The sequence below is a fragment of the Miscanthus floridulus genome, chromosome 1 (assembly GCF_019320115.1).
Source record: "Miscanthus floridulus cultivar M001 chromosome 1, ASM1932011v1, whole genome shotgun sequence".
NCBI classification, from domain to species: Eukaryota; Viridiplantae; Streptophyta; class Magnoliopsida; order Poales; family Poaceae; genus Miscanthus; species Miscanthus floridulus.
Window position 1 is genome coordinate 134,723,767 of NC_089580.1, and position 9,586 is coordinate 134,733,352.

Below are 9,586 nucleotides of genomic sequence, written 5' to 3' on the forward strand. Positions count from 1 at the left end.
CTTGGACCAAATTGGCTATATTCTTCTCAAACATTGACAGAACATCTCTTAGCTGATTTTTGGTCTCTTCTGGCAAGGTTTCCTGGGAGGAAGTGACTGACGAACTGATTTCATCTTCATCAAGATACTCCTCAAGATTGAAAGAGTAACTTAGGGCTGGAAGATTGAGTACATGTGTATAAGGAAATCTTGATTAGGAGGTTTAAATCAGTTTATAACAAATGGATGGCAAAGAGGATACAATACCTTCTCTGCAGTAGCCTATATCTGAAAAGAAGGAACAGCTAATGATGCACCAATAATATCTAGTTGAATTGGCTCTGAGCTTTCAACATTGGTATCTGCAATGTCAAATTTTAGTTCATAATTATTGTAGAAGAATAAAAGGGACATATAACTTCCTTACCATCAGTTGCATGCTGAGCTAGGGAATCAACAGGATCACCTTTGACACCGATAGGATCATTAAGTGGACTGTCAGGCTCCTGCTCTTCCATAGGTGTTTCCTCAGGAAGTATCTGGCATGGTAAGAAGCCAGGTGAAGAATGGAAACTGAGTAGATCAAAAAGTTAAAGAAAAATGCTCTGACAAGCATCAAGGATAAAACTCATATTTTCTGTTGTTATGGAAGTATTGGTTATTTCAACCGAAATTGACTCCTTTTGAGGATCGGTCGATGGGTGTTCAGTTGGTGCTGAGTCAAATGCCTAGGATAGCAGTCCCGTACCTAGAGCATGTTGGGACGCAATGCTCAATAGCTATGAAGGAACGGGATCAATAGTTGAATATCATTTTTTTAGAAGGAGATAAATTATTTACCTAAGCAGTTGATGGTCTTGTTCTACAGAGTCTCTTCCCGGTAGTGGTTTTTTGGGTTATCCCTGCCTTGCACTTTGAAGATTGATATGTCATGATGGTGGAGGTAGCATGAGTTTTCATCAACTTCTTCAGTGAAGGTGTGGCCGATCCTATTCTTGAAACGGGGAATGGTGGTTGATAGTCTATAGGATGCCCCTTCCTATCTAAGCTTGGGGGATCAAATTCAACATCTTGAAAAAGTTGGTTAGAATAGTTAGCAAAGGACTCATCGAAGAATGTTCTTAAAAAGAGATGAAAGGTTACCTCATTGTCAGAAGCGAATTCCCCATCTAAAGCTATGCACAAAGGGTGGACTGACCCATAGAAAAGATGGGAGCATCATTCTTGCCACTAGGAGTAAAAAAGAATGGAAGAGAAGCTGACCCTGATCTAGTCATGCAAGCAAAGGGAAGGAAGATCTGATCCCAATTGGAAGACTCTAGAAGCTTCCATTACCTTACTGATACCTTCTCTTGGCTTCAATATGTTTTTGAAGAACAATTGAGGAGGAAGTTGACCAAAACCAAACTGGCAAGCTACAAAGGACGGATGATAGAACTCATAAGTTGGAAGATTGCCTAGAAGGAAGGAGCTTGTGGCCATTTTGCCATGACCATGGTGAAATTCGGCTAGAAGAACGCATGGCTTGATGAAGGAATTAAAGATTGCAGCCGCTGCCTCGTCCGAACAACCTGATTCAAATCAGAATTTGAATGGGAAGATCAACTCATCGTTCTCATCCTCATTATATGGTAGCCAAGTCAGGATGCCTGCATCGAACCCTCTATAAAACTTTTTGAAGAGATGGCAATATCGATATCGATTGTTATGGTTGATGCAGCCTCACCATAGCTTGTACACTGATGGGTTCTTCCTTCTTTGCCTCTATATTCCTCATCAAAGTTGGAGGAAGGGAAACTTAGGTTTCTAAGATCAAGCCTTACAATCTTGTGCATGTACAGGTTAAGCCACAGTTGTATCAACCACCAGGGGCCACTGATAGCATGCACTGATTCATTCTTCAGCAATTGGGCATATACCTGGTACATCAGATGATAAGTAGCTCCTAACAGATACTTTCCGAGAGGGATGTCCTTGCCTACTGCTAGATGCTTGGCCATGAGTTTATGATTGTAACTCGGGCCACACGATGACCCACAGAAGATGAATCTCTCAAGCCACATGTTCAGAAAGGCTACATATTCCCTTTCACTAACATTTGATTCGTCTCCGATATGGTTCAGAATATAACTGGTCCATCCTATGCAGTCTGATATCTTGGCTAATATCTTGGATCCAGCACTCAAGTACTCATAAGGCTACATTGATCTAGTAATTCTAAGGCCGGTCAACATATAAACATCGACCAAAGTAATGGTCATTGGACCATGACTAAATACAAAAGCATTAAGAGCATTGGACCAGAAATAAGATATGGAAAGCAAGAGTGAATCATTCCTCTCCATCCCGGACAATAAGAGTGTCAAGCATTGATTCAAATCATAAAACTCCAAATCTCCACCCTTTTCTTAGACACCCTACAGAACTAATTTTTTCATCCCTTAGCCATTTTGGGCTAATTTTTTAAGGGAGTTTTGGTATTCCAAGAGGACAAATCCACTGTAGACTGTTTAAAGGGGATTTGATTGGTTTCTTGATGGATGAAATTAGATGGATTAGGATCACCCATGGGCCCAAGAAAATAAACATTGGGAGTAATAGCTGATGGAATCAAGATTTTGTTCCTCATTTCCTAGAAATCAGATAAATTAAATTTGAGGACAAAGGAAATACAATATAGCGACCGACATTTTGAGAATGGGAATTTGAAAGCATACCTCAGGGATGTGGTCGTTGGTCACCATTACCACTGGGATAGATGTGAATCTGAGGAAGACCGCTTGAATAAGAGCTTAATGGGGCGGAAGATTTGCTAGGGTTGAAGCTTTGGCGATGGCAGCGTCGGATGTTGAGATTCTCTCAAAAAAGAAGGGGAAAGCAAACAGGCTGCGTGAGTTGGAAAGGATACTATTGGGACATTATATAAGACTTGGCCTGGGAAGTCAGGAATCATGAGTATATCTCAGAATAGAACGGTTGCAGCGTGGTAAACGGATAAATAGGAATTTTAGAATAAAATCACTTTTATCCCAAAATTAGGGGGCATGTGTTTACACCAAAATTTGGGAGAAGAACACGAGAATTCGAAGGCTTCCAAGATTGTGCTAATCAAGGAATCGATTGCATAAGGATTGATATCAGCTGATTCAGATATGACTCTAGAATCGGATCTCTTTGGATGACGTCAGCAGATAACGATGATGAGCTACGGTTGGCGCTAGGAAACGACATATTAGACTCTACAAAAAGAGAAAGATTAGGGTCCAAGTTATCTTAAATTAGGAATGTTTTCTTCTATGCCGAAGATTGTAACAAGTTGTGGTCGAGTAGGATTCATGTTTAGGCTCCGGGTATAAATATTGGACCCTAGCCATTGTAAGAGGACACATAATCAATCAAATATAAGTTACTTACTTTTTTGGCTCTGGCCACCCCTTAGGAGTAGGAGTAGAGTATATCTCGGTGAGTTCTTCAGCGAGCAGAGCTACATCGGTTCGGCCGACCTTTGGCTTATCTATAAGTATCGTCATGGCTTATACTTCTGTTCATACGGCTGCATCGATCCGATCAACCTCCACTGCTCGAACTAGATTAAGGTCAAGTTATCGGCTCTATCTAAGGGTGACGTCCTTCTAATAGATTCATTAAGTTACCAATATTGCTTATTGCTTTCATTATTTATTCAATTACAACAATATCACTTCGCCAGATTGGGATTGATCTAGATCGGCCTTATATTCCTATTTAACCCATCGTTTGTTAATCTAAACTGATCAAATCTACATCTTAAACGATGAGTTATGTTTTATCAGCTGTTTTATGTCAATCTTGATCGTGCATAGTATGCGGTTAAGGCATGTTTTGTCTTGAATAGATCTATTGGCTAAAAAAATTGTTCCATGGCCCGTTATCATGGGCTGTGTGATTCTGCCTCACACCCTACTATTAGCACTATGGAGTAAGGGTCGTTACTTAGTAGATCTATTTTTAATAGGGGATGACCTTAACTCTGCGCTATGCCTGAATCGGCTGTTTAGCCGATATTGAGTGCTTTCATATACGCAGTTCATGTCATGAGACCGTTGAAGTAAAGATAGGTTGAAAGATATGTTAGTCCCATGATCTTATTATTGTATTACGGCCGATATGATTCTGCCTCATGCCCCACTAATATTAGTAATAAGTTAAGGTCGTCAAATCTATTATTGTTTCTACGACCTACATGATTCTACCTCATGACCCACTGGTCATAGCGATAGACAAGATCTAATATGTTCATTAGATTTATCTCTATTAAATGGTTAAATAGTGATGAGCTACTTCTTTATATAAAAGAGATTCGGTTACTTGCAGTCATTGGCTTAGCAAAAACAGATTATTATTGATCTTATTGCCATTAACTAATATTTGTCTAAATAACGATATTCATCCTGAATGATAACCGATTTTTCTTACACAATCCTATGAGCTTTAACTGATTTATTCTTATGAGTATGCTGGAATCAACTATTTAGTGGATCTCCTTCCACATCGGCTCTCAGAGCCACACATTTGGGACTATTTGGCAACACCGGCATGTTTCGCCTTAAATTGCTGATTAGCTTTCTCTTCTTGTCAATTGCAGGGTCAAATTGACTGGAATGTCTCGGAAGGAGTACGCAGGATCGACCACCCATGCGGTGAAGCTAGGCGGATCTATAGCAACATCGAGCAGACCCTTCTGGCTTGCTCGTGTGCCCTCGGCATGGCACGAAATTTTGTGCCGACAGTTTCTCAGCTCAAGTTTTTGTTGGGAGCTTTCTAGAATCTTTTCTTTGTAACGCAAATCACTCTTTTTAGTTCCTCGTCCGTCAATCAATCTCTATAAACTTCTCAGAAATTTTTTTAGCTTTTTTTGGAACTTGTTCCTACTTGTCTGTGAGCATAATTTAATTTTTATATACTCCAAATTATCTTATCATGGGCTCCAAATACTTTATTTGGGTTCCTCATGTTCTATATTGTCTCTGAGAATTTTCCCTGAATTTTCAGAGCTTTTGGAGTATTTTTCGTGGCTTAAATAATAATTCTAGACTTTTCTTAAATTATTTTATCCGCAAAATTCATTAATTTTGAAAATAATAAATCTCTCATTTTTTCCCACGCTCAAAGCCCATGTGCAATAATTCTAATAAATCCTAAAGGCCCATGCATTTATTTACTAATGGCTTTAATGATTATTAGGCCCATTAGTAAATGTGGAGGATGCAACATCAATTACTACCATATTGTTAGTTGATGTAGATGTGGAGAGTTTTTCTTCCTATACATATGTACAAACCTCTTGGGCAAAGCACACCAAAACTACCATAATGGGAGCCCCTAGTTTGGAAAATCCCTCATGTAGTAAATTAGATTTTTCTCCTCCTTCTCTCGTCGTCGCCGTCACCGCCGCGCTGCCCAGCCCAGCCATCCTCTCCTTCATGCAACAAGTCGAGCCCACCCCTGCACAACTTTTGTTGCCATGGCCATGTCGTGGCTGTACGAGAGGCCAAAGGATGAAGACGAGGTAATTACAAAATTACCACTAGTTTGTAATATCGTCGTCGTCGTATATTCGTTTTAAGTCCGTTTTGAGTCGTTCCAATTGCGTTAGATTCGTATCGATGTGATCTACATGCTAGTGTCGTTGTTTTTTTTATGTCAAGTGACTTTTATATATATGCTTAAATATTAATTTAATTAATATGCATGCAACTAGTTTTTATAAATAAAAGCAACATAATTATATACAATGCTCTTTTACAAATAAGTTTTAACATGACTAGTTACTAACATAAATATGTTTATAAATTATAATATGTTTAGTCTAAACACACACATCAAATTTGATTAGATGTTCTCACATGTCAGTTTGTATTTGTAAGTTAAAGTTGAATTGGCATAAATGATATCAAAATATTTATAAATAATATATGATTAGCTTCAACTCAGTTTTTAAGTATAAATATGATTTGTTTAATCTAAATTAATGCTACTCACATAGTTTTTCCTAATTAACATAAATCAAGCTTATAGTCTTCTCTTTTCTTTTATAATATAAAACTCTGTAGTCGTTTCTTTACAACTGTAGTTCTGATTAGAGTGCTTTTCGTGTCTATGTTAGTAGTGACATCTAGAACATCTTTAAAACTTTTTTACTCGTTGTTTATTATGTTTGGTGTACTGTTCTGATTTAGTTCTATTATTTGCTTCATGTATGATTGCATGGATGCTTGTGTGGTGCTTTATGATCATGTCCAATCAGTGAGCTTTGCATTGATGATATAAAAGAAGTGGGTGATCCAGAAGAAGTCCTTTGGAGGTTACAATTCAATAGAAGAAGGATCTGAATGTAAGACAAGTATAGCATGAGATCTTCCTTGTTGTCCTATACACCTTAAATCATTTAATTCATACTGCATGTGTCTACCTTGACTACCACTAAGGATTTCCTAATACTTTATTTCCCTGTACCTTGATACCTATGGGATATTGCGTTGGTTAGTATGATGCTAGTGTTTAACTAAAACCATGATCTTGTAACTTGACTAATGGTATATGCAATAAACACTAAAAGATGTTTTTAGCAACATGGAATTAGGGGGCTAGAGCATTGGGCTATTTTTATGGTGCTCTAGATTTCTCTTCCTAAGGATTTATCTGTAAGTGATCATCCAAGACTTACAGTACAGCTATGAGGGCTACATGGCTCTAGCTTTAGCTCAGTATGAGGACCTTTTTCTAGCTTGTTAGTGGTTACCTTTATTGGCGTAAGAATGGCTTGCTAAATTGGGTATAGTGCGGCCTCTATCCCCTTATGTATAGGATGCGCGTCATTGTGCCATCGGGAAGGGGGGCTCTACATCTGTTTGTTGAGTGAATCTAATGGCCCTAACTTGTTAGACGAACCTTTGAAAGGCTTCATAGTGAACCTTGTCGATCTTCCTTGGTAGTGGGTCAAGAGGCTGATCACCTTGGGCAAAAGGGTAAATCATGACTCATAGTGAAAGTGTACAACCTCTACAGAGTGTAAAACTAGTATATTAGCCGTGCTCACGGTCATGAGCGGCCTTGGAACCCTTATGAAATAGATGATGACCATTGATGATAAAGTTGCTCATTAATGGTTAATTATTTATGATATTCATTATTCATGTTTACCTAATCATGTGTTTACATGGGCTTATGGATAAACTTGTTGCCACCATATTTCTAAAATCATGACTCATTAAAAGCTAATCGCAGTTAACCAGTGTCAGCGTTTTGAGCCTCATGAACCCCATGTTATATTTGTTGAGCACACAATGTTCTTACGCTTGCTTTATTTTTTCAATTATTTGGATAAAAATCCTGGATGGGTACCAGATTACTAGAGTTTGGAGGAATTAGGCTTGTGATCAACCAATCAATTGTCCCTGTGGAATTAGAGTCTTCACCCAAAGATTGGAGTTGTCTTTCCACTGTTTGTTGTCTAATGTTATATCCTTTATACTAAGTATGTTATATTTGGAGCATTGTCTTTCGATATTACCCTTATTTATAGCTATATATGAGATTTGACTTCCTAGGGTCACATATGGTGCGTATCTGGTTTTGTTCTTAAAATCGGTTGCTACAGAAGTCATCCGATGTTTTTTGAGGAATGACTTTACTCACCTATGGAAACATCATAAAGGAATGATTCTACAATGGATGTGTCGGTGAGGTGATGAAAGGGCAAGCCCAACGTTCCAATATGTTAGCCTCGCCAAAAAGTCCTAGGCCATGTAGACTTAAGATGGTTTAAGGCTGTTATCTTCTCAACGTAGGCCATAGTTGCTGGTCCCACGAACCACTATTTCTCTGTCTGCCTGCATGCTACTTTGCCATCCTCTTGGCATCACAACAGAGTGCATCTTTCCCACAATGCTCCCTCCAACTAGTGCCTTGAACTTTTGTCATATGAGGATATGGCATCCTCTACAAGAGCCTATGATAGTCTATGAGGCTAACAATTAAGGTGATTTGGACCATTGGATCTAACATGGTCTCTAGGGTAGCACGCCAACCTATCGCGTTAGGCATGCTAAAAGGTCCTTGTTTGGTTTTGGTAATTGAGTGACAACCTAGATGGACTAATTATGTTTAATGTGAGATACACAGGTGATTAGTCCATAGGTACATCCTTTGCCATGGAGGTGAAATGGCTTGGAGAAGTTGCAAAGCTCACACATGTGATGAAGGAGCTCATTGCATATGAGATATGACATGGAATCATGTGGCTAAGGTGGAGAAGATCAAGACAAGGCTTGGCTTGATGGACCGGTTGCAAGAGTGAAGGGCAAGTCAAGGACTTGGCACCGATGGACCGAGGCAATGGTGAAAAGCAAGTGAAGTCAAGATCGATGAACCAATATGGTCATGTGATGATATGGATGATCAATTCATTGTTGGTCATGTTGGTGCATGTGTTGCATCGACATTGGAGGAGATGGAATGGAATGCGCAAGGCAAAGGTATAACCTAGGGCATTTTATTTGACCGGTCATAAGTGTGTAGAGAAGTGGATGACCCGGTTTAGGATAGATGGCCATACTATCAAGAGGGCCAAACTTATTTACATATTGGTCATCTAGTGCCACTTGAGCGATCTAACTTTGCATGCATGTTAGGATCGAGTGGCGATGTGAATTGAGTGATTAACTCCTCAAAAATGATTATGAAAATGCTTACACATATACACATGGTGGTGTACACTTGGTGTTGTTAGCAAATTTGCAAAGGAGAAGTGGTTAGAGTTGTTGTGGATCAACTCGGCAAAGAAACAAAGGCAAGAAAGTGTCAGTGTGAGTGTACGGACACTGTTCTCGGGAGGACCTACACATCCAGTCAAGTGGCAGCTGAGAGAGTGTGGTCACGGTCTTATGACTGAACACTGGCACGAAGAGTGACATGACACATAAGGGCCACGTCCGGTCAGGGTGACGTACGCTGACGTAGGCAAAGCTAGAGTTAGTGCGCAGTGGTAGTACTGATCGGACACTGGTCTACGTTTGGTCAGATATGGTTGGACATGTCTGGTCAAAATTTAGAGGCTCAGGGAGCTTTTTGTTATTGATTGGACGCTGCTCAGTGCATGTCTGGTCTTAGCATAGAGGTGTGTCCGATCGTCACTTGACCATTGAGGAAGTGTTAGTGATCATTGAGATCGCACGACCGAGGTTGAATGTGGAGGCCACATGGCACGATCACAGCGACCAGACGCTGGCCGAGTGCATCTGGTCATCTTGACTGGCGCATCTGGTCAACCCGAGTTGTGCCTAGTGAAGGGGTACAATGGCTCTATTTTCATGGGGGCTATAAAACCAAGTGTTGATTGGCTATGGGCCATAGTGTTGAGCACCCTTGAGCCTTGGTGGCTTGTGTAAGTGTGCTTAGGAGCCCTCTAACTCACTCTAGCTTGATAGTGTTCATCCGATAGAGTGAGTGAGCGATTCTAGTGCGATTGCATCGTGAGGTTGCATCGAGTGGCACTAGGTGATCATGTTGCAAGCCGGTGGTGCTTATTACTCTTGGAGGTTGCCACCTCCTAGATGGCTTGGTGGCT